The sequence below is a fragment of the Oncorhynchus tshawytscha genome, linkage group LG33 (assembly GCF_018296145.1).
Source record: "Oncorhynchus tshawytscha isolate Ot180627B linkage group LG33, Otsh_v2.0, whole genome shotgun sequence".
Lineage (NCBI taxonomy): Eukaryota > Metazoa > Chordata > Actinopteri > Salmoniformes > Salmonidae > Oncorhynchus > Oncorhynchus tshawytscha.
The window spans coordinates 7,364,801-7,390,719 of record NC_056461.1 but is presented as its reverse complement, the minus strand read 5'-3'; the positions used below and the strand labels follow the sequence as shown (position 1 = coordinate 7,390,719).

Sequence of the window (25,919 nt, the reverse complement as noted above, 5' to 3'; positions counted from 1 at the left end):
CTGGAATCAAACAGGCAACAATCATTATAGGCCTGCTGGAGAAGGCTCCACTGTTCTGCTCGGTTCAGCTCTGGCCTCAGGAAAAGGGGAAAATATCCACTTCCTCCTGCTGGCTGTCTGGGCAGGCTAGTTGCCTCGGGAAAGTTCTTTAATGTTATTCTTTCTTCTTCTTCTCCCTTTGCCTAAACAGAATGGTGAATTATCAAAGGGTGGAAAAAATCTTACCAGCCTCTGCTTTTTTTGCGGCCTGCCTGGTGCTGTGAGTGCAGTTGGCGATTCTTTTAACGTCATATAAAAAACTCTGCGGACTTCGACTGGCAACCAGTTCATACAGACCACATAGTCTGCTCTCCAAACTTCAGCTTTTCTGCTCTTTGATGACATTGTCGACATGTGTGTGTCATCAGTCCAGGCCCCTGACCTCTGTTTATAGCTTTCGTCAATATGTTCCCCTTTGGCGTGGCGACAATTAAAGCGACTTTCAATTGGAGGGTTTGGTGCGCACCTTTTTCATGCCCTCAGTGGTCGGGCCCTTTCCAAATATAAACATTTGCTCTAATGATTAAGTTAACATCAGTATTTCAAATCCAATTTTATTTGTCACATGCGTCAAATACAGCAGTGAAATGCTTACTTACAAGCCCTTAAACAACCATGCAGTTTTAAGAAGAATACAAAACAAAAAAAGTAACAAATAATTACAGAGCAGCAGTAAAATAACAATAGCGAGGCTATATACAGGGGGTACTGGTAGAGAGTATTTGGAGACGGTTCTTAGCTGAAATCAGATCCTTTCTCTATCAGTGTGTGTGTGAAACCCGAGGCTGGACCACAGGCTCGGTGTGACAGGCCTGTGAAATTGGCTGATTAAATGGAATCTGTGGGGTCAGGGGTCAGGCTGTAGTGTGGAGGCAGGGATCCACATCTGGTGTACAGTTTGGCACAACAGGACCCCACTACTCACTACTAGAGGAGATGGGGCTTATAACATGGCTGTTTGGTTTGCGTCAGATTGACTGAAGGGGAATGAAAAAGGTCTCTGTAATACGCCGTACTCGACTTTACTTCTTACTTTTTTCCAGGGGTTGTGGTTTAGAGCTGGTGTTCTATAAGAGATGCTGTTACTCAAGCAGTAGGTTAGAGTTTCAGTACTGGTCAGCCCCTTCAACCACTGTTTGCATCATACTGCTTCACACTAACATGTTACAGATGCAGGAGGGGGACTAGAAGAGTAAAAGAAGAGAAGTTTCACTTTCACTGATTCACTGCAGCATCTGGTTTTGACATAGTCTTTGTTTTTTTTTCTTTTACCCCCTCTACGATATTCTTTGATGTTTGTGTGCAAGTCAGTGGAAGCCTTTCAACAACAACCCCCAGGAACCCTCTAAGCGAACGTGCAAAAGGAAGATTTTTTTTTGAAGGTCCTTTTGTTTCCCGAAGATGAGTTAATTGACAGTAAACCCACCGGAGTGACTTTGAGGAGCGTTGGAACACGGGCAGGCGGAACCTACTGACTGACTAACTGGGTCACATTACGTTAGGAGGTTTTCCGTCACAGCCTCCCGAAAGGAGACTTTGGGATTGAATTAAAAGCAGCCGTCTGTCTGTCCGAGGGAGGGTTGGGAGATGCTCTCCTACATTAGGCTCTGGATGGAAAAGTGTCACACGATTTTAGTCAGCAGAGCACAGTGGAAAAGTAGGGCCTGGGTGTGTGTGTGTGTGTGTGTGTGTGTGTACACACTGTGTGTAAATGCTTTACAGTGGTTGTATACCGGGGTCGTTGCTGTGTAAAGGGCCAAAGGAGTGGAAGCAGTTATGGTGATGGAGTTTTTCCACGTTGGTCAAAAGAAATAAAGAGTTTCTTTTTAGATTTCATCCTCCTCAGAGCCATCTTCCACAGATCATAGTAATGTGTAGCACTGTATATAATAGTGAATACCACATTCTTTCTCTCTCAGCCTCTGTCTCTCTTCCTCTCTCTCGCTCTCGCTCTCTTTCTCCTCTGCTCTCTCTCTCAGTCACGCACACTGTTAAGATTAGGCAGCATCGGAGTGAATCTGTCTTCTCTCCTCTATTTCTCTCCCTTTCCCTGAGTGTACTTTGCTTTACACTCTTTCATACTCTGATACATTCTCCCTCCTCTCCCACCGTCCTTTGGGCTCATGTGGCTCCCAGAGATGAGGCTCTGCTGGGGGTACAACAGACACTCCCAACCTCCTCTTGGCGCCTACCGGCCCCCACCGGCCCCCAGCCTGGTCCCTTTACTGGGAAACCAGCAGGGAGGGGCCCACACAATAACAAATAACTACCCCCTCTCTCTCTCTCTCTCTCTGTCTCTCTCTGTCTCTGTCTCTCTGTCTCTCTCTTTCAATTCAATTCAAAGGGGCTTTATTGGCATGAGAAACATATGTTTACATTGCCAAAGCAAGTGAAATTCACAATAAACAAGGCACAAAATAATATCAACAAAAAAACGGTTGGAAATTAACAGTAAACATTACATCACAAAGGTTTGAAAAAGATGAACACATTTCAAGTCTCTCTCTCTCCTCTCTCTCTCTTCTCCTCTCTCTCTCTCTCTCTCTCTTCTCTCTCCTCTTTTCTCTCTCTTCTCCTCTCTCCTCTCTCTCTCTTCTCTCTCCTCTCTCTCTCTCTTCCTAAGAATAAGATATCCGGAGACTGACTGACAGGAGGGGGGAGGTGGGTGAGGGAGGAGGTTAGAGGGCAGGACCGGGGAGGTTCCAGTCTGTCTGGATGAACAAGCAGAGGCGAGTTGGGGTTTTGTCCCATTGTGTCTGTCAGTGGGTCAGTCTCAGGGAACTACGGACAGACGGACATCAGCTGTTCCCAGCTGGTCTATCATAGAAATTAGATTCAGATTAGCTGTTTTTATTCCCACTTTGTGTGGGAAGTAATGTGCCGATCTCTTATTTCTGCATGTAACATACTAGTCTGGGGATCCACTAAAACTGGTTCCCTTTTTGCCGATGTGACACTTGAGGACAATGGACATTCTTTCCTTTATGGATTCTGAGTTCCCTGCAGAAGGATCCTTTCAGCCATCCTTAGGTTGCCGTGGCAGCAGACGTTCTGCCCGGGGTTTATGGATATTGATTGGCTGAAACTCTAGTGACCCGGGCCTCGGCCTCGCAGCTGTATGCTAATGAAAGAGAGAGATTACAGCCAATCAGAAACATCTGGCCCTCTGCGCTTGGTGATAAGGAGATTATCATTTGGTGTGCGTCTGTTTACGAACAATGTGCTTTGAGTTGGGTTTGGTACAGGTGTTGAAGATGACAGGCTACATGATTGTAGTGGTTCGTCAGGCTTTGTGATATGAGTGTTATGTGTTTTCGTTCGTAGCTGGGTAACATCTGAAAGATAGAACTGTTCACTGTGGTACAGAAATCAACTCCCCCCTCCTGTAGAAGTCAAGAAGTCTGACCAAGCGCTGACCAAACATTTTTCTAGATAACAGTTAGTTTATGACTGATCTGTCCTCTTCTCTTTCCCTGTCACCATGACTACTCCACTTCAGTTTGGATTAGCAAGCCTTCAGCGGTCATTATCACCAGCAGCTAGGGCCAACGTAGCGCCACAGACGGAAACCAACTGCCATAGCGGTCTCTGTCTTTCTCCTCCTCCTCCTCTGTTCAATTCAAATGGATTTATTGGCACGGAAACACATGTTAACATTGCCAAAGCGAGTGAAATAGATAATGCAAAAGTGAAATAAACAATCAAAAATGAATAGTAAACATTACGCTCACAGAAGTTTCAAAGGAATAGAGACATTTCAAATGTCAGATTATGTATGTATACAGTGTTATAACAATGTGCAAATAGTTAAAGTACAAAAGGGAAAAGAAATGAAAAGAAATATGGGTTGTATTTACACTGGTGTTTTGTTTTCTTGTTTGTTTAGGTCACAGATCTTGCTGTTGTTATTGTACACTGTGGTATTTTACCCAATAGACATGGGAGTTTATCGTAATTGTGTTTGTTTTCAAATAATTTGTGGTTCTGTGTAATCTGAGGGAAATATTGTGTCTCTAACATTTTCATACATTTTGCAGGAGGTTAGGAAGTGCAGCTCAGTTTCCACCTTGTTTTTTGGGCAGTGTGTACGTATCCTGTCTTCTCTTGAGAACTAAGTCTGCCTAGTGGCCTCTCTCTCAATAGCAAGGCTAAGCTCACTGAGTCAGTACGTAGTCACAGTGGTCAGGCATTATTCCATTGTTTACTCTCTGTTTAGGGCCAAATAGCATTCCAGTTTGCTCTGTTTTTTGTTAAATTCTTTCCAATGTGTAAAGTAATTATCTTTTTGTTTTCTCATGATTTGGTTGGGTCTAATTGTGTTGCTGTTGCCGTCCTGGGGCTCTGTGGGGTGTGTTTGTGTTTGTGAACAGAGCCCCAGGACCAGCTGCTTAAGGGACTGTTCTCTAGATCTCTCTGTAGGTGATGGCTTTGTTATGGAAGGTTTGGGAATCGCTTCCTTTTAGGTGGTTGTAGTATTTGACGTCTCTTTTCTGGATTTTGATAATTAGCGGGGATTGGTCAAATTCTGCTCTGCATGCATTATTTGGTATTTTACATTGTACACGGAGGATGTTTTTGCAGAATTCATAGTCTCAATTTGGTGTTTGTTCCATTTTGTGAATTGTTGGTTGGTGAGCGGACCCGGACATCACAACCATAAACAGCAACAACAACAAAAAAACGACAAGTATTTTTAGCCCGATTCAAATTTGATGTTCCTTTTGATGGCGTAGAAGGCCCTTCTTGCCACGTCTTTTAGCTTGTTCACAGCTTTGTGGGAGTTACCTGTGGTGCTGATGTTTTTTGGAACATCAGTCTTACTGAGATTTAACGTCAGGGCCCAGATCTGACAGAATCTGTGCAGAAGATCTAGGTGCTGCTATAGGCCATCCTTGGTTGGGGGGGATCTCTCTCTCTTTCTCTCTCTCCTCTTGGCCCACTAAGTTGTGCTAAAGACGGGCTGTCCTCTTCCAGACTAGTGTTAGATGATTTTTCAAGCCATACGGTGTTTCAGGGAGATGCGAGAGCTCTAAGTCTATTAGTTAGTTCCAACTGGAAACCAGGTTCTGCTAGTTAGGTGTTGAAGGGTATCTGACTCAATAGGTGATCATGACTTACACACACTGGGCACTATTCAATCAAAGGGTCGATGTGGAAGTGTCAGGGCAAAGGTTAACCAACCAACAGTCGTATATTGAATTAAAGTAGTTGAGTTGTGTTTAACCTGCCCAGGGACAAGCGGTCGAAAATTAGCCGGCTGGCTAAATCCTGCACTTTTACTGAAACGTTGATTCATGTGCACTGTCCCTGTAAAAATAAAATTATAATCTGTTTTGCATAGTTTCACATAGTTCATATTTTTCTATTGATTTCCTTTTATTATAGATAATCAATCCAAATATAATCATATTCTCAGTGCAAGAAGCATGGACAGCTAGTGTTTTGATATTGTATTTTGAGTGAATAAGGCCCACTGTTTGAATGGAAGCCAAGGGCCCCGGTCACTGTGTATAGGCCAGGTTAGTGGTGTGTACCAGGTCTCTCTGTGTAATGAATAGTGTAGGATTAATGGTGTGTGCAACTGGGAACGCATTTGTTGCAGCACGAAAGAGTCTCCAGGGTTAGCTGCTGCTGCTGCAGGTGACTGGAGAGCTGTCACACTGGATCGGACAGGGGGCGGGATATAATGATACATCACCTAGGGGACTATAGACAGATGCAGCCGCACACACACACACACACACACACACACACACTCACACATGCGCATGCCGTAGCAGATTCAATGACATGAAGCATGTTTTTATCGTCTCCCAATTGTTCATGTTAGTCTGCCCAAGGACAAACTGTGAGCTCTGAACCAATAACCGACAGAGACAGATTCAGTCTGATTGTTTGGCAATGACCATACCTCCAGTTAAACCCACATAAAACAGCACAGTGTCCCGAGGCCCCAGAACTCATATCCCTCTGTCTCATGAATACAGGACTAATTGAATTCAGCTGGAATCAGCCAAAGCAGTTATATCACCACTGTACAGCCTCTCCTCTCCTAATCAACAGATGCATTCTGTTTGGTGAAATCTCAGGTGCTGTGAAGGACAGCCGGGCACTGACACACTTTCAGTTACTAAACAAACACAGAATGAACTGACACAGTTTCAGCTTCACCTCAAGCTCACCTTCCTCTCTCTCATTCCCTGTTAACCCCTCCCCCCTTCCATTGTCTATAAACCTGCAGTGCTCTACTCTACTTTGATTCAATCCCTGGTCCTATCACACTTCGAGTTCTGTCCAGTTATATGTTCATCTGTAGCGAAGAAAGATTTTAAAAAGCTCCAAATGGCTCAAAACAGGGCTGCCAGATTACCTCTTCAATTGGTCTATCTGAATGAATATTAGTCAAATGCATGAGAATCTCTCATGGCTTCACGTTGAAAACAAATTACTATCCAGTTTTCTGATTTTCTTTAGGAATGTTATATTTTTCCAAAAAACAGTATTTTTCAGGCAAGTTAGTTCATACTAGCAACACGCATAACCACCAAACCAGACAGGCAAATACAGGACTGCTAAGACCCAAGCCAAGGACAAATCTCATTAAATCTACAGTTTTATATAGAGCAATAGCTGAATGGAACTCTTTACCAATCCATATTTTTCAGGCAAAAAGTCAATCGACCTTCAAGAAAAAAATAAAAGAACATCTAATGTGATAGATCATATGACTGGACAGGAAATAGAAAGTATCGACTGAATGTTAAATGTGTTTCCTGTCAGGTATTTGAATTGTCTGTATTGTCTACTTGTTGAATGATTGTGAAGTCTTGATTTGTGGTTGTTTGTAATGTCTTGTTAATTGGTGTTTGACCCCAGGAAGATTAGCTAGTGTTATGGCGTTAGCTAATGGGGATCCTAATAAAAATGACAAAATGTCTCATGTCAGGGAGACTTCCTGTGAGGCTACAGTAGGACAGTGCCTTCAGAAAGTATTCACACCTCTTGACTTTTTCCACATTTTGTTGTGCTACTGCCTGAATTTAAAATGTATTAAATTGTGATTTTGTGTTTACAAAAAATTAAAAGCTGAAATGTCTTGAGTCAATGAGTATTCAAACCCTTTCTCATGGCAAGCCTAAATAAATGAAGAAGTACAAATTTGCTTAACAGGTCTCATAAGTTGCATGAACTCATAGTGTTTAACATGATTTTTAAATGACTACCTCATCTCTGTACCCCACACATACACTGAGTGTACAGAATATTAAGGACACCTTCCTATATTGAGTTGCACCCCCCCCCTTTTCCACTCAGAACAGCCTCAATCCTTCAGGGCAGGGACTCTACAAAGTGTCAAAAGCGTTCCACAGGGATGCTGGCCCACGTTGACTCTAATGTTTCCCACAGTTGTGTCAAGTTGTCTTGATGTCCTTTGGGTGGTAGACCATTCTTAATACACACGGTAAACTGTTGAGGGTGAAAAACCCAGCAGCATTGCAGTTCTTGACACAAACCGGTGCGCATGTCACCTACTACCATACTCCGTTCAAAGGCACTTCAATATTTTGTCTTGCCATTCACCTTCTGAATGGCACATGTACGCAATCAATGTTTCAGATGTCTCAAGGCTTCCTTCTTTAACCTTTCTTCTCCCCTTCATCTACAGTGCTTGAAGTGGATTTAACAAGTGACATCAATAAGGGATCATAGCTTTCACCTGGTCAGTCTACTGTATGTCATGGAAAGAGCAAGTGTCCTTAATGTTTTGTACACTCAGTGTTGAATTATCTGCAAGGTCCCTCAGTCCAGCTGTGAATTTCAAGCACAGATTCAACCACTAAGTCCATGGAGGTTTTCCAATGCCTCGCAAAGAAGGGCACCTATTGGTATAATATTCCAAAACATGCATCCTGTTTGCAACAAGGCAGTAAAGCAAAACCGCAAAGACATTCGGGAAGACATTGGGAAATAAATGAATACAAAGCGTTTTGGGCAAATCACGACACATCACTGAGTACCACTCTTCATATTTTTAAGCATGGTGGTGGCTGCATCATGTTATGGGTATGCTTGTGATCGGCAAGGACTTGGGAGTTTATTTAAAGGGAAAAAAACGCAATAGAGTTAAGCACAGGCAAAATCCTTAACAGTTTCTACCTTGAAGCCGTAAGACTGCTGAACAGTTAATCAAATGGCCACCCGGACTATTTGCATTGACCCCCTTATTGTATTATTATCTATCTAAGGCTTTTATTGGCAATTATATGAAGTTGATGCAAAGAGTCAATATTTGCAGTGTTGACCCTTCTTTTTCAAGACCTCTGCAATCCGCCCCGGGATGCTGTCAATTAACTTCTGGGCCACATCCTGACTGATGACAACCCATTCTTGCATAATTAATGCTTTGAGTTTGTCAGAATTTGTGGGGTTTTGTTTGTCCACCCACCTCTTGAGGAATGACCACAAGTTCTCAGTGGGATTAAGGTCTGGGGAGTTTCCTGGCCATGGACCCAAAATATCGATGTTTTGTTCCTCGAGCCACTTAGTTATCACTTTTGGCTTATGGCAAGGTGCTCCATCATGCTGGAAATGGCATTGTTCGTCACCAAACTGTTCCTGGATGGTTGGGAGAAGTTGCTCTCTGAGGATGTGTTGGTACCATTCTTTATTCATGTCTGTGTTCTTAGGCAAAATTGTGAGTGAGCCCACTCCCTTGGCTGAGAAGCAACCCCACACATGAATGGACTCAGGATGCTTTACTGTTGGCATGACACAGGACTGATGGTAGCGCTCATTTAGTCTTCTCCGGACAAGCTTTTTTTCCGGATGCCCCAAACAATCGGAAAGGGGATTCATCAGAGAAAATGACTTTACCCCAGCCCTCAGCAGTCCAATCCCTATACCTTTTGCAGAATATCAGTCTGTCCCTGATGTTTTTCCTAGAGAGAAGTTGCTTCTTTGCTGCCCTTCTTGACACCAGGCAATATTCCAAAAGTCTTCGCCTCACTGTGCGTGCAGATGCACTCACAACTGCCTGCTGCCATTCCTGAGCAAGCCCCGATCCCGCAGCTGAATCAACTTTAGGAGATGGTCCTGGCGCTTGCTGGACTGTCTTGGGCGCCCTGAAGCCTTCTTCACACCAATTAACCATTCTCCTTGAAGTTCTGGTTGATTTCGGTGCAATCTTACTGGCAGCAATACCCTTGCCTGTGAAGCCCTTTTTGTGCAAAACAATGATGACGGCATGTGTTTCCTTGCAGGTAACCATGGTTGACAGAGGAAGAACAATGATTCCAAGCACAACCATCCTTTTAAAGCTTCCAGTTTGTTATTCAAACTCACACCTGTGTTAACGAGAGAATCACTGACATGATGTCATTTGGTCCTTTTGTGGCATAGCTGAAATGCAGTGGAAATGTTTTTGGGCGATTCAGTTCATGTGCATGGCAAAGAGGGACTTTGCAATTAATTGCAATTCATCTGATCACTCTTCATAACATTCTGGAGTATATGAAAATTGCCATCATACAAACTGAGGCAGCAGACTTTGTGAAAATTAATTTGTGTCATTCTCAAAACTTTTGGCCACGACTGTAGGAGATATATTCACCTTTCAGCTGGACAATAACCTAAAACACAAGTCCAAATATACACTAGAGAATGCTCCTGAGTGGCCTAGTTACAGTTTTGACTTAAATCAGCAATAAAATCCATGGCAAGACTTGAAAATGGCTGTTTAGCAATGATGAACAACCAACTTGACAGAGCTTGAAGAATTTTCAAAAGAATAATGTGCAAATATTGTATAATCCAGGTGTGCAATGCTCTTAGAGACTTACCCAGAAAGACTCACAGGTGTAATCAGTGGCAAATGGGATTCGAACATGTATTGCAAACATTTCTAAATACATGTTTTCACTTTGGCATTGTGTGGTATTGTGTGTAGATGGTGGAGGAAAAAAATACATTCAGAATTCATTCAGAATTCAGGGTGTAACACAACTAAATGTGGAATATGTCAAGGGGTATGCATACTTTCTGAAGGCACCATATTACTTCAAATGAATGATGACAATTGGATGACTTTGGGCGATTCAGATAGCAACAATTGGATGCATACTTTATTCCAATATTTTCATAATTCAGGGCTATTTATTCCAGTGGTGGAAAATGTTGTCATACTTGAGTAATAGTAGAAATACCTTAATAAAAAATGACTCGAGTAAAAGCGAAAGTCACCCAGTAAAATACTACTTGAGTAAAAGTCTAAAAGTATTTTGTTTAAAATATACTTAAGTATCAAAAGTAAAAGTACAAATAATTTCAAAATCCTTATATTAAGAAAACCAGACGGCACAATCTTATTTTTATTTGTTCTATCTACGGATAGCCAGGGGCTATCCAACACTCAGACATAATGTACAAACAAATCATTTGTGTTTTGTGCGTCCGCCAGATCAGAGGCCATAGAGATGACCAGGGATGTTCTCTTGAATTGGACCATTTCGCTGTCCTTCTAAGCATTCAAAACGTAACGAGTACTTTTGGTGTCAGGGAAAATTTATGGAGTAAAGAATACATTATTTCTTTAGGAATGTAGTGAAGTAAAAGTAAAATATAAACAGTAAAGTACAGATACCCCCAAAAACGACTTAAGTAGTACTTTAAAGTATTTTTACTGAAGTACCACTGATGTATTCCCACAGTAATTTATTATGGATCCATTCAGTTGTGGTTAAGAAAACTGCATGTGGTGGGCTGTGCGAAGAGATGGGCAAAGTTTAGAACTGCCAGGAGGACATCTATCTATAATAGGCGCTGCCTAGCAACCATCAAGAGGTTAAGAGCGTAGTGCGTGTCTGCCAATTACAGCTACAATTCATACTGAGCCGCAGGCAGAACTTTACCAATCACGACTAGGTCGGTTGGCGGGAAAGAAAAGTAGAGACTTTGTCGGGGCTGGGTGTGGCTTCTTTTGTGGCTTCTTTTCTGCTGAGAAGTAATGAATTCCAATGGAATACAATAGAAGTGGATCACAGTCAATACTCAGGAAGAACAGAAATAGGATTAGTCTCGATCTGGAAGGAAGAGTGGAAGGAGGAAATGTGTCTGGTCCAATAGTGGATGTTTTCTCCTGGGAGAGTCAGGGTTGGCCCAGGTCCATTACAGGAGTCTTAACCTCCCCATTCGTTATTATTGGACAGTTATTAGCCATGCCTCTGCGCGTGTGTGTCCATGCTAAGTCTATCAGAGAACATATAATAGCTCAGACACCGGTAGGATTTGTCAGACGTTTGCCTCCCGACAGTAGCACCTCTGAACAGAGTGTCGGCTGTCAATCACCCCAGCAACTTAATCAGCCTCTCAACCTTGTTAAAATACTCCCAACAAGAAGGTAGCAGTAACGTTGTCTGGCAATGTGTGTTGCTTATGGTCTCGATTCCAATGTTAGCTAGCTAACTGTGCTAATGTTGCTTTTTCTTTTGTAGAAAGTACTTGATGATCATAGCCAGATGGCCACAGCTAGATAACTGATGATGGATAAACTATTTCATTCACTCTCCAAAATCTTGGAGGAATGATTTTGTTTTGTGTGCGCTGCGTCTTTGCACTTAGCTAGCTACCATCCCATAGCCCACATTGCATATGAAATGTGACTGGCTCATGTCAATTAGCCGTGGATGTACGGAGAAAATGCCCTCTTTTTCCCTCTTTGTTGTCAAGTTGTTGGCCATTGGCAAGCTTTGCTATTCTACATGTAGAAAAGGCAAGTTCCCCGCAACTGGATCGGTACCGCTTTTGTTCTAGCAAGGAAAGGCCTTCCACTTTGATATGTACCTGTCAGTAGTCTATCGGCAGTGAGATTCTTGGTTCATGCTTCAGTCTCTCCCTGACTCCAGGCATCAGGGACCCATATTCACAGCACTCTTTAAATCTGCAGGCCAAATGTATTCACTAGTGTGTGTGTGTGTGTGTGTGTCTGCCTGCCTCTGCAGTCGTATTGTGTTGCATATTTATGCTCTGTACTCCTGCCTTGGCTGCATGCAATCAGGAAAGTCAGCTCATTCTCTCAGTTGGAACAATGAAGTCAACTAAGTCAACTAAGCAGCACACAGGCCAGAAGCCCCCCAGTCATTGAGTTCATAACCATTCTCTCCTCTCCTATCCTGGCAAGTAGAGTAGTGTGCTGCTGGAAGGTACTGTGTCTTTGTTACAGATGTGTTTGTGGTCAGATATTTTCCATCAGGCAGTAGCTGGCCTAGCGGAGAGAGAGACAGGTCCTCATTGTTAGGCTGATGCTGCCCAGCCATCTGTGCAACTCCACAGCCTGTACTCTGCTCAGCTATTAGAGTCATCACTGCAAGCTGATGTAATCTGTCTCTGTGTGTGGTCGTTTGTGGGCAATACACATGCACACGCACAAACACACACACATGCAAGCACAGTGCACCATACACAAAATACACACACCTACAACACATGAGGGAATACATACAACTTACACACATACAAGGTACACACCATCATAAAGACAGAGGAAATTAAAGTGTGTGTTTAGCCTAATCATTACGTTTGCTCAAAGTCTGTAATCAACAACGTGCATATTGCCTAAGGGTGGTTTGCACACCTTGTATTTCAACATTACAGCTGGTGTCCTGTCTAAATGGCCCAAGTTGAACAGCAGTGAAGTGAAAGTGTGAGTGTATTCAGGCGAACAAGGATGATTTTGCAGAGGCAACTAAACGCTCTTGGAAGTGATGATGTCATTAAAAAGGGACTGTTTTGCTTGGATCTGTACTTCAGTTTCTGTTGAACTTCTCTCACACATCCAGTTTGTTCCTTAGTCTATGCCTCTTGATTGGGGCAGCGAGGCAGTATGGCTGGCCAGTAAACCGCATTTGACTATATACCAGTATTGATGCACTGACCAGTTTGGATCTTTATTTACCTTACATAACGGTATTGCAATGTTTGGTTTGTTAAATGTTTTATAAATGTAATAGCTGAGTGATGAAACTCCAAAAAAAGTATGGCAGTCGTCCGTTCTTCCCACCAGTAGGAGACTGCTAACCTTTGATTTGATTTGATTTGACTGCTAACCGTGGAGAAATGCTAATTCGCGAGCAAGAGCTTCGGGTTCACACTGCGCACATGTCATTTTATGCCATGAATAGTGCCTGTGAGGCAATGCTGATGCAAAAGGTGTGGACATGTACATTTTTGCCATGAATCTTGCCTTTGTGGCAGAGCAGGTGCCAAAAAGCACCTTTAGAAATCGGAACAATGCCCCTTGTGGCTAAAGTAAGAACTGCCATTGAATCAATTGAAAATACATGGTTCTATAGGATCATAATTAATAGCAGTGGTTCTATAGAAAATGCATGGTTCTATAGGATCATAATTAATAGTTAATAGTAGTGGTTCTATAGGATCATAATTAATAGTTAATAGTAGTGGTTCTATAGGATCATAATTAATAGTAGTGGTTCTATAGAAAATGCATGGTTCTATAGGATCATAATTAATAGTAGTGGTTCTATAGAAAATGCATGGTTCTATAGGATCATAATTAATAGTTAATAGTAGTGGTTCTATAGGATCATAATTAATAGTAGTGACTTTCTTCATGATAAATAGGCATACAAAGACAAAATAAATGTTTTACAGTGTGGAAATGAAAACCAATTAGTGAAGGAAATGCAGAAATTGATGAAAATGCTGACAATGATTTTCATGTTGAAGTTTGACTGAACATTATAAATCAATCAGAAGAGAGAACGCTCTATCAAAACACTGAGCATATTGCCTGTTATATTACCTGTTACCTATTGCCACCCTGGGATCATGCTTTACTCATGAAGAATATTTAGACATTTTATTATTAAAAAACAAAATCATACCATCAAAAAATTATAATAATAATAATTTAGCCACATCGCCCAGCCCTACGAGGTAGCGACAGTAGATGTTCTTCTGTACAGTAGCCTAAATGTAAAGCACACATCCTGAGTTAAGAGTAAAGAGTGATGTTGCCTCAGTGCCAGTCGCTCACTCTCTCTCTCTCTCTCTCTCTCGCTCTCTCTCTCTCTCTCGCTCTCTCTCTCTCTCTCTCTGAGGCAGCTAGCTAGCCCTGACACCAAACGGAAGCTCAGCGGCACCACAAATCCAAAGCTTTTTCCTTTTCCTCCTCTCGTCTCTTTGAAGAGCTCCTGGCAAGGCTTTCAAAGGCCCTGGTCTCCTCTCTGGTCTCCCAACGTAATGTGTGTTAAATGTAAGACAGCTGGCCAGCAGAGTAGGAACAGAACAGAGTTTATAGCTTGGTTATTATTCTGCAGAAATATCATTGGTTGTGTTTGTCATCTCAGTATTTCAAAATTTCTCTTATAATATACAGTCGTATCCAGGGTTAACACCCCTACTCTTGCGATAAGTGCCATGGGATGTTTTGTGACCACAGAAAGTCAGGACAACCGTTTAACGTCCCAGCCGAAAGACGGCACACTGTGCAGGGCAGTGTCCCCACTGCCCTGGGGGATTAGGATTTTCTTAGACTGGAAGGAAGAGTGCCCCCTAGTGGCCCTCCAACAGCATCTGGTCTCCCATCAAGAGATCGACCAGGACCGTCCCTGCTTAGCTTCAGAGGCAAGCCAGCAGTGGGATGCAGGGTGGTATGCTGCTGGCAATGTCTGCAGGTGTTTCTTATAGAGTGGAGTCAGAATAAACACATAGAATCAAACTTTATTTAAAGCCCATTTCACACGTATCGCAATCAGCGATAGCAACACATTTTACACAACCCTAATGGAGTCATGTGTAAACATTCTTCACAGTGTATGTGTGTCTTCTTTATTACCATGGATATTACCCGTGTGTCCAAGACGTAAACATGGGCACATACTGTACATAAAGGGTGACTATTGGTCAAGACGACCAACTATGTGTTTGGTGTTGTGTAAATAGTCACGAGCAGCTATGAAAAACATTGGAGAACACAGTTTTTCCAGTTCAGTTTACTGTACGCGTTCATCTGATACACAGGAAAGCACTGAGAGTGAGCCAGTGCGTAACAGATGGAGAGATATGATACAGAAAGTCTTCCGAGGAAGCGTTCTGTTTCTGTGATATTTGTCTCCTCAACTCTCTGCCTTTTCTCTACATTTTGATCCCTACCGCCTCCTTTCACTTTCTCTCTCACCCCCTTGGTCTTTCAAACACACATAAAGCCAGGTGAGAGGTGTGTGTGTGTGTGTGAGCGTGCGTGTGTGCGTGCGTGAGAGCGAGAGAGAAAGAGAGTAAAGCAATACTGACCATCGCTTCTGTCGTTCGGCGATTCAATCACAGCTTGAGAAACGTTTAGGACCAGAGAGAGTCCCCCAGTAAGCCCCCTCCCTCCCCACTCCATCACTTCACTTCCCCAAACAGCCCACCTCTTCCCTGAACCCCCTAACGGCTGTAAGAGAGACCCCACTAGGGTGGGGTTGGCCACAGTGGACATATTATATAGGAAATCTCAGAGGACATCTTATTCCCTATACTATGTTACGCAGCTACACACTTCTATGCTCCACTATCAGGAGAGAAACGGTGTACGATTTGACCGAGCTTGTCGTAACTGTGTGACTGGGTAACTGGGTTGTGATAGTGGAGGGAAAAGCCCCTTGGCCAGGGTCATTTACTGTGACCTGAGTGTTCAGCTCTGTTATTGGGAAATACTCTGCAAGAACCTAGAATCGACACTGTTCGGGTTCAGCTGAGTAACGACGTCAAATGGCACATGCAGGCACACGAACACACACTCGGACACATACACACAATGGAAACCTAGAAATCCTTCAGAGGGGACGTGTGAAGTGTATGTGTGCAGTAAACATTACGGTGAACATAATATCTCACTCTACTTGGCATACCTCTGGGTGGAGGTGGTGCCAGTAGGGTTGGTGAAGGACCGATGCCCTGACTTTGCTTCAGTAAATCTGAGTTGAAGGGGTGAATTGCACTCTCCTTTCAAACGGACAATGGTAGTCTGTGTTCTAGTGGCCCAGGGCCAAGGCAGGTGTCAAGTGTTTGAAGAAGTCCTGAGTGCTCTCCGGGGGCAGTCTATTGATAACCTTGATAGCCCAAAGGGGTGGGAGATATCCCACTGATAAACCTATTAAGCTGTTCACTCACCTGATTGGCTGAGAGCTGTTGTTGGTCAGATGTTATCACAAGAGCAGCTGGATCCAGTAAAGGATAATAAGGCTCTCAGACCCCCCAAACAAACACTCCCCGCATAGTGTCGGATGTCAGTCATCTTTCTGGGAATGTCTAGTTCTCCTCTGGCTCTTGTCCTCCCAGAAAGCCCATAGATAACATTACTGCCTCACTATCACAATAGCAGACCTGCCACACAACAAACATGATCTCGTTGGGATCAGGAGCTGGACAAAAAAAGAACTATAGGAAATGAACGGTTGTTTATGGATCGTTCCTTTTCCTCAGGAAGCTGAGATCATGATATACTGTAGCCGTTGAGACGTTTATTGCAGGATATTGATTATTGAACTGGTGGACATTAAGTAGAGTGCTCCTACTTTAAGTTGGCCATTTTGTAGCTGATGGCTGAACATAGAAGTGTTCTTTTGAATCTGATGTCAGGCGGGGGGGTTATTGGACCCGTCATTAACAGAGTTGATTGTTCCCTGGTGTGTTCTGAAACATATGTCTTCATAGTAGGCTACTCACATTCAGAGTGGAGGGAGCTATTAACACAGCTCTTCATCCCCCTGTTTCATCACTAACACCCCAAAAAAGCAAACAGAAGCACTGTCTTTGTGAAGATGGTTGTGAACAACACATTAAGAACACCTTCCTAATATTGAGTTGCACCCCCCCCCCCTTTTGCCCTCAGAACAGCCTCAATTCTTTGGGGAATGGACTCTAGGAGGTGTCGAAAGCGTTCCACATGGATGCTGGCCCATGTTGACTCCAATGCTTCCCACAGTTGTGTTAAGTTGGCAGTGGTGGAAAAAGTACCAAATTGTCATACTTGAACAAAAGTAAAGATACCTTAATAGAAAATGACTCTAGTAAAAGTGAAAGTCACTCAGTAAAATACTACTTGAGTAAAAGTCTAAAAGTATTTGGCTTTAAATATACTTAAGTATCAAAAGTAAAAGGGCAAGTATAAATCATTTAAGATTCCTTATATTAAGCAGAGCAGACGGCCACATTTTCTAGTTTAAAAAAAAAGTACAGATAGCCAGTTGCACACTCCAACACTCAGACATAATTTACAAACAAAGCATGTGTTTAGTGAGTCCTCCAGATCAGAGGCAGTAGGGATGACCAGGGATGTTCTCTGTTTAGTGAGTCCTCCAGATCAGAGGCAGTAGGGATGACCAGGGATGTTCTCTGTTTAGTGAGTCCGCCAGATCAGAGGCAGTAGGGATGACCAGGGATGTTCTCTGTTTAGTGAGTCCTCCAGATCAGAGGCAGCAGGGATGACCAGGGATGTTCTCTGTTTAGTGAGTCCTCCAGATCAGAGGCAGAGGGATGACCAGGATGTTCTCTGTTTAGTGAGTCCTCCAGATCAGAGGCAGCAGGGATGACCAGAGATGTTCTCTGTTTAGTGAGTCCTCCAGATCAGAGGCAGTAGGGATGACCGGGGATGTTCTCTGTTTAGTGAGTCCTCCAGATCAGAGGCAGTAGGGATGACCAGAGATGTTCTCTGTTTAGTGAGTCCTCCAGATCAGAGGCAGCAGGGATGACCAGAGATGTTCTCTGTTTAGTGAGTCCTCCAGATCAGAGGCAGTAGGGATGAGGGATGTTCTCTGTTTAGTGAGTCCTCCAGATCAGAGGCAGTAGGGATGACCAGGGATGTTCTCTGTTTAGTGAGTCCTCCAGATCAGAGGCAGTAGGGATGACCAGGGATGTTCTCTGTTTAGTGAGTCCTCCAGATCAGAGGCAGTAGGGATGACCAGGGATGTTCTCTGTTTAGTGAGTCCTCCAGATCAGAGGCAGTAGGGATGACCAGGGATGTTCTCTGTTTAGTGAGTCCTCCAGATCAGAGGCAGTAGGGATGACCAGGGATGTTCTCTGTTTGAGTCCACCAGATCAGAGGCAGTAGGGATGACCAGGGATGTTCAGTGAGTCCTCCAGATCAGAGGCAGTAGGGATGACCAGGGATGTTCTCTGTTTAGTGAGTCCTCCAGATCAGAGGCAGTAGGGATGACCAGGGATGTTCTCTGTTTAGTGAGTCCTCCAGATCAGAGGCAGTAGGGATGACCAGGGATGTTCTCTGTTTAGTGAGTCCTCCAGATCAGAGGCAGTAGGGATGACCAGGGATGTTCTCTGTTTAGTGAGTCCTCCAGATCAGAGGCAGTAGGGATGACCAGGGATGTTCTCTGTTTAGTGAGTCCTCCAGATCAGAGGCAGTAGGGATGACCAGGATGTTCTCTGTTTAGTGAGTCCGCCAGATCAGAGGCAGTAGGGATGACCAGGGATGTTCTCTGTTTAGTGAGTCCGCCAGATCAGAGGCAGTAGGGATGACCAGGGATGTTCTCTGTTTAGTGAGTCCTCCAGATCAGAGGCAGTAGGGATGACCAGGGATGTTCTCTGTTTAGTGAGTCCTCCAGATCAGAGGCAGTAGGGATGACCAGGGATGTTCTCTGTTTAGTGAGTCCGCCAGATCAGAGGCAGTAGGGATGACCAGGGATGTTCTATTGATAAGTGTGTGAATTGGACCATTTTTCTGTCCTGCTAAGCTTTCAAAATGTATCGAGTACTTTTGGGTATCAGGGAAAATGTAAAAAGTACATCATTTTCTTTCGGAATGTAGTGAAGTAAAAGTAAAAGTTGTCAAAAATATAAATAGTAAAGTAAAGTACAGATACCCCAAGAAACTACTTAAGTAGTACCTTCAAGTATTTTTACTTAAGCACTTTATACCACTGCAAGTTGGCTGGATGTCCTTTGGGTAGTGGAAACCTATTGATAGAGGAAACTGTTGAGCGTGAAAAACCCAGCAGCGTTGCAATTCTTTACACAAACCGGTGTTCCTGGCACTTACTACCATACCCCGTTCAAAGGCACTTCATTCTGTTGTCTTGCCCATTCACACTCTGAATCGCACACATACATACACAATCCATGTCTCAATCGCCTCAAGGCTAAAAGAGCCTTATTAACCTGGCTTCTCCCCTTCATCTACAGTGATTGAAGTGGATTTAACAAGTGACATCAATAAGGGATCATAGCTTTCACCTGGATTCATCTGGTCAGTCTATGTCATGGAAAGAGCAGGTGTTCTTAATGTTTTGTACACTCAGTGTAAATCTCCCTGGAGTTTAAATCTGTATTGTTTTCCATATGCACCTGGAAATAAGGTGTGTGAACAACCTAAAACTGCAGAGCAACCCTTGAAACAACCCCAGTGATTCCTCCTTCTACTCCTTCTCTCTCCGACCGTAAAGCTGTGTTCTGTAAATCAGTTGGCTCTAGATGCCATGCCACAGTGTTCCTCTTGAGAACACACACAGTCATTCCACAAATTGAACATTATGACTATAACTACTGTTCCCTGAAGGAGGGAAACAAGGTATAATCCACTATGACGCCTGCCAATGAAAACTTCTCCTCGCTGGAAGCCCTGCCTTAGGTCACGAGCGTGAGGCTCGGATTCATTCCTTCCCGTCACCGAGCCCCGTAACGAGGGGAGCAGGGCTAAACAGGTCTTGTACATTGTTTCCCTCCTTCAGGGAACAGTAATTATATTCATAACGTTACATTCCCTTTCAGTCAGTCAACTTCGGTACAACATACTATGGGGAAATAGGATCATGCCCCAAGCCTGGATCCCAACGGATCCTAAATTAAAACGGCCCGTGGCAGACCACTCAGACCTGTACGATGTCACCAAGGGTCAGTTCATGGTTTGAGCGAAGGGAGCAGGTCAGGGGATGGTAGATGATGTTGATGGAGCCTGCTGACGAACTTGAAGAGGGAACCAGCCTGACTCTTAGAGCCACTGGACGTCTCCTCTTCCACTCTGAGTAGCACCACTTGGGTGTCGCCTCAGCAGCTCTGAGGGCCAGAAAGCTCATCACACACAGTTCAAAATAGTAGCCAGTCATCCTCACTATGAGCCCTCTGCCTCAGAACTGATGTATCTCCCATTCCTCTCACGCTTCAGGTCGACCCTTCAAATGATGTTCTCAGAAGATCAGGAATTGGCAGCCAGTATGGCTTTTAAGCAGACATTGCGATTTGAGCCGTCTTATGCCACGATTTAGCCATCAGATTGGCCCTCCCTAGGGCCAGGCCTACAGGAACCAAATCTCCGGCCTCGCTTGCCAAACCTACGACAACAGGGGTGACTAATGTAAGACAGTCTCGTGTTCCAATTGTTTGTTGTAGTGAATCCTTCCTGTTCACACCGAGGTGAAGAGAGGAATAATTGAATGAATGAATCCGAGCCCCACGCTTATCACCTGTGGAAGGCGGGGCATCCAGCAAAGAGCGGTTTTCATTGGTCTTGTCAGGCGTGATTGTAGATCCTTCAACCAAAATGATATTTTTTTTAACTAGGCAAGTCAGTTAAGAACAAACTCTTATTTCCAATGACTGCCTTGTTCAGGGGTAGAACGACAGATTTTTACCTTGTCAGCTTGGGGATTCGAGCTTGCAACCTTTCGGTTTCTAGTTTAACACTCTAACCACTAGGCTACTTGCCACCCCAAGTATATGTTGAAATGGAACTTCCCTTGCTTGACAGTATGCTAATGTTTCTAGCATAACCTATATTATGCGTTCTTGCTGCAGCTTTGGGTAAATGAGGGATGCAGACCCTTTTATTAAAGGGTACGCTCTGTTGAACAGTTTCCATATCTCTCCAGGTGTGATGGCTCTCTCTCTAAACCTCCTCCTCAGACTCCTCAGGTTGAGTGGAAAATAAAATAGCATCTCATTTTGTCAGGGAGCCAAAAGTGACAGAGCTCCTGACTGGTTAACCTGTGGTCTCTCTAGAGATGCTGTGGTTTCATAATATAAGCAGTTGGCATGTGCACAAGCGCGAGAGTGTGTGTGTCACTCTGTAATGCATCATCTCTGCTGCCTCTACAGGTTCTGAAGAGAAGACTTGCATAACCAGGTCTGAAGTGAACCTGACTCTGGCTCGTCCTCAAGACTCCACACAAAAGGTTAGCACATTCTGTACACGTCATGGTCTGAAACATACGAAACAGTAGATCTGACATCATTCTGAGTCCGATTCTGATTCCAGGATAAATGTATTGACCTCATGGAGAACCGAATTCTGAAACGTAATGGGATAGTTTGTGATTTTGGCAATTAAGCCATTTATCTACTTCCCCCAGAGTCGGATGAACTCATGGACACCATTTTTATGAATCTGTTCAGTTCGAAGGACTCATTGCTAATGAGGCGTTAGCACAGTGACTACCTCCAACTTCCTACATATTGGACGCAGAGACATAAAAATGGTATCCATGAGTTCATTTGACTCTGGGGGAGTAGATAAAGAGCTCGTTGCCAAAATCCCGAACTGCCCCTTTCACATGCATAACGTGCATAACCTGCCTTGTGCTGCTTTTACCATTGTATTTTTAACAAATCAGATTAGGAGAACTAATAATACCTGTTGCATCATCATTATAATAATAATAATAATACCCAACTGCGTAGCTAACCTTGTCCACTCAAACAAACAGAGCCATGGTTTCCTGTCTTTGTTGCTATTGTATTGGGTTCCTGGCACCTGTCCTAACCTGATGGAACGACAGCCTTGTCCCCAAGGTCCCATTGTTCAACTGTAAGCATGTGTCAGCTGATTTGAACCCAGGTTGTCTGAGTGCTATAGGCATTAACTTGAGGTCTTCAGGTCTCAGACAAGAATCATCTTTATGTGAATGTTACATATGCTAGGGGATCATAACCCCGGTTCTCAAGCCAAGACATACTGTAGCCTAGCAGTATTTTTACAGTACTAATACTTTAGTTCTCTGTGCTGTAGTGAATTACAGTATACTGTAGTGTTAGCTGGTTTAACCACCATAACCCCCATAAACCCAAAGACAATGACACCTTCAAACCCCAGCAACATCCAGTGTTTCCCCTAGGATTTGTTTTAGCAGCGGTGGCATAGTTAGTGGGCATGGCTAATGGCGGGGTTTTACCGCTGAGACAAAATGTTGCTGTTTGAAAGCAACTTTCCTGCAATTCTACACATTTTACTATGGGGCAAAGCAAACATTTGACCCTTTTAAAGCTAGTTTACTGCAATTCTACACATTTTACTATGGGGCAAAGCAAACATTTGACCCTTTTAAAGCTAGTTTACTGCAATTCTACACATTTGCTATGGGGTGGGATCATTTTCAGTTTTAAGGCGAATTTCTTGCAATGATACACATTTTGCCATGGCTTATGCATTTTTCTTATGTTATCTGTGTGATTCAAACATAAAAAAATCAGTGGGGACCCCCATGCCATTTTTTGAATTTCAGATTCTCCCTGATTGTCTAGTTTTTATTTTGGTGATTGTAAGTTCTTATAGATGATCTTATGAAATATATTGCTACATTATCTTTTCTACATATACTGTATACACAAAGTATGTGGACACCCCTTGAAATTAATGTATTCGGCTATTTCAGCCACACCAGTTGCTGACAGGTGTATAAAATCGAACACACAGCCATGCAATCTCCATAGACAAACATTGGCAGTAGAATGGCCTTACTGCAGAGCTCAGTGACATTTAATGTGGTACCGTAGGATGCCACTGGCGCCGACAGAGATGGTCGCCTCGCTTCGCGTTCTTAGGAAACTATGCAGTATTATGTTTTTTTTAAATGTATTATTTCTTACATTGTTACCCCAGGAAATCTTAAGTCTTAATTACATACAGCCGGGAAGAACTATTGGATATGAGAGCAACGTGAACTTACCAACATTACGACCGGGAATACGACTTTCCCAAAGTGGATCCTCTGTTTGGAACCCAAGACAATGGATCGGATCCCAGTAGGCGACTCAAAACAATGGCGGGGCAGACGCAGCGGTCTTCTGGTCAGGCTCCGTAGACGGGCACATTGCTCACCGCTCCCAAGTATACTACTCGCCAATGTCCAGTCTCTTGACAACAAGGTAGACGAAATTCGAGCAAGGGTTGCCTTCCAGAGAGACATCAGAGATTGTAACATTCTCTGTTTCACGGAAACATGGCTCACTTGGGATACGTTATCAGAGTCGGTACAGCCACCTGGTTTCTTCACGCCGACAGAAACAAACATCTCTCTGATAAGAAGAAGGGCGGTGGTGTATGCCTTATGATTAACGAGTCGTGGTGTGATCATAACAACATACAGGAACTCAAGTCCTTTTGTTCACCTGACCTAGAATTCCTTACAATCAAATGCAGACCGCATCATCTACCAAGAGAATTCTCTTCGATTATAATCACAGTCCTGTATATCCCCCAAGCAGACACCTCGAATGCCCTGAAAGAACTTCATTGGACTCTATGTAAACTGGAAACCATATATCCTAAGGCTGCCCCGGTCAACTGTACTGTAAGTGCTGTTATTGTAAAGTAGAAACGTCTAGGAGCAACAACGGCTCAGCTGCGAAGTAGTTGGCCACACAAGCTCAAAGAATGGAACCACTGAGTGATGACGCTCGTAAAAATCGTCTGTCCTCGGTTGCAACACTCACTACCGAGTTCCAAACTGGAAGCAACGTCAGCACAAGAACTCTTGGTCGGGAGCTTTCCAAAATGGGTTTCTATGGCCGAGCAGCCGCACACAAGTCTAAGATTAACAGGCACAATGCCAAGCTTTGGCTGGAGTGGTGAAGTGTAAAAGCGTTCTCTGGAGTGATGAATCACGCTTCACCATCTGGCAGTCCAACGGATGAATCTGGGTTTGGCGGATGCCAGGAGAACACTACCTGCCCGAATGCATAATGCCAAATGTAAAGTTTGGTGGTGGAGGAATAATGGTCTGGTGCTGTTTTTCATGGTTTGTGCCCCTTGGTTCCAGTGAAGGGAAATCTTAACGCTACAGCATACAATGACATTCTAGATGATTCCAACTTCGTGGCAGCAGTTTGGGGAAGGCCCTTTCCTGTTTCAGCATAACAATTGCCCCTATGCACAAAGCGACGTCCATACAGAAATGGTTCGTCGGAGACCTCCTGAGTGGGGCAGCGGTCTAAGGCACTGCATCTCAGTGCTTGAGGCATCACTACAGACCCGGGTTCGATCACAGGCTGTGACCGGGAGACCCATGAGGCGGCGCACGATTGGCCCAGCGTCGTCCGGGTTAGAGGAGGGTTTGGCCGACCGGGATGTCCTTGTCCCATCGCTCTCTAGTCGCCAGTTGTACGGTGTTTGCTCCGACACATTGGTGTGGCTGGCTTCCGGGTTAAGCAAGCAGTGTGTCAAGAAGCAGTGCGGCTTGGCAGGGTCATGTTTTTGGAGGACACATGGCTCTTGACATTCGTCTCTCCCGAGTCAGTACTGGAGTTGTAGCGATGGGACAAGACTGTAACTACCAATTGGATATCACGAAATTGGGGAGATCAGTGTGGAAGAACTTGACTGGCCTGCAATGAGCCCTGACCTTAACCCAATCGAACACCTTTGGGATGAATTGGAATGCCAACTGCGAGCAAGGCCTAATCGCCCAACATCAGTGCCTGACCTCACTAATGCTCTTGTGGCTGAATGGAAGCAAGTCCCCGCAGCAATGTTCCAACATCTAGTGAAAAGTCTTCCCAGAGAGTGGAGGCTGTTATAGCAGCAAAGGGGGGGACCAGCTCCATATTAATGCCCATGATTTTGGAATGAGATGTTTGACGAGCAGGTGTCCACAGTTTTGCAGTGCGCCTCTGCTAAATGTATATAGGGGAAACACTGACATCCTCCTAACTGCGTGGCCCCCCCCCATCCTCTCACCAAGTTCACGGGCTGAATTATTCACCCCCCGACACAGAAGATCAGTCCAGTCTGTTTATTATGTGGAACCGGCAGGAATGAGGAAGACAACGTTTTTCCAACATGGTGGGAAAACAATGGTGTGAGTGATACTGCTCTGCTCTGGCCTGCCTGGCTAGCTGAGACCATCTGGGAAGGTCATCTCAACGAGGAAAGCCCCTGAAACAATAAACACAATCATCACTGCTGATTGTCACTGGCCTGGGCAGAGAGAATAGAGAGGATAGGATAAGGGGGTTTCTGAGAGTGTCAGGGGATCAGTTCCTGTTATCTGGTACCTGTTTTGGTGCTCTCTTCCTGTCTCTCTGTGTACCGGATTAAGCACACAGCCTGTAGATCTGAGGAATGTTATCGCTCAGGTTCAAAAGGTTGTTATCTTTTTAGTTTTCGTTGTTATCTGTGAGATTTTTAGCGATGACTTCAAATTGCTTGTGTGTGTGTGTGTGTGTGTGTGTGTGTGTGTGTGTGTGTCTGTATCAGACAGTAGAGTGAGAGTTATTCTCCCTGGAGCGTGACTGTCTGCAACACCGTTCTCTTTGTCTCCAGTTGAAAGCCATGTCACATCTAACTTACCCCCGAAACCAGCCAGACAATACCTACACACGTCCACATCTCTCACTTTCTCACCTTGTCTTTCTCTCCTCAGTTTCCTATTTCCTTTCTACCTCTCTCCTCATCTTTCACCATCTCCACCCACACACACTCTCGTAAAGGCCCAGTGCAGTCAAAAACGTGTTTCTTCTGTGTTTTATATTTCCACACTATGAATAATACTGTGAAATTGTGATGATAATGATGATAATGCCCTTTTAGTGTAAGAGCTGTTTGAAAAGACTGCCTGAAACGTCAGCCTGTTTCGATGGAATGGAGTTTTGGCCTCCCT

The 25,919-nt window shown here is 44.0% G+C and overlaps 1 protein-coding gene across 2 annotated transcripts in view; it reads left to right on the top strand.

The window, feature by feature from the left end:
* Positions 1–25,919, top strand: part of LOC112230813 (LHFPL tetraspan subfamily member 2a protein) — a 74,495-nt gene that overhangs the window by 3,556 nt on the left and 45,020 nt on the right. Inside the window, exon 2 of one of the 2 annotated variants that reach the window (XM_024397144.2) lies at positions 21,142–21,218. The exons of the other annotated variant lie outside the window; for it this stretch is intronic. The gene's annotated coding sequence lies outside the window, so the exon portion shown is untranslated. The remainder of the gene's footprint in view (positions 1–21,141; positions 21,219–25,919) is intronic. 2 annotated transcript variants of the gene reach the window in all.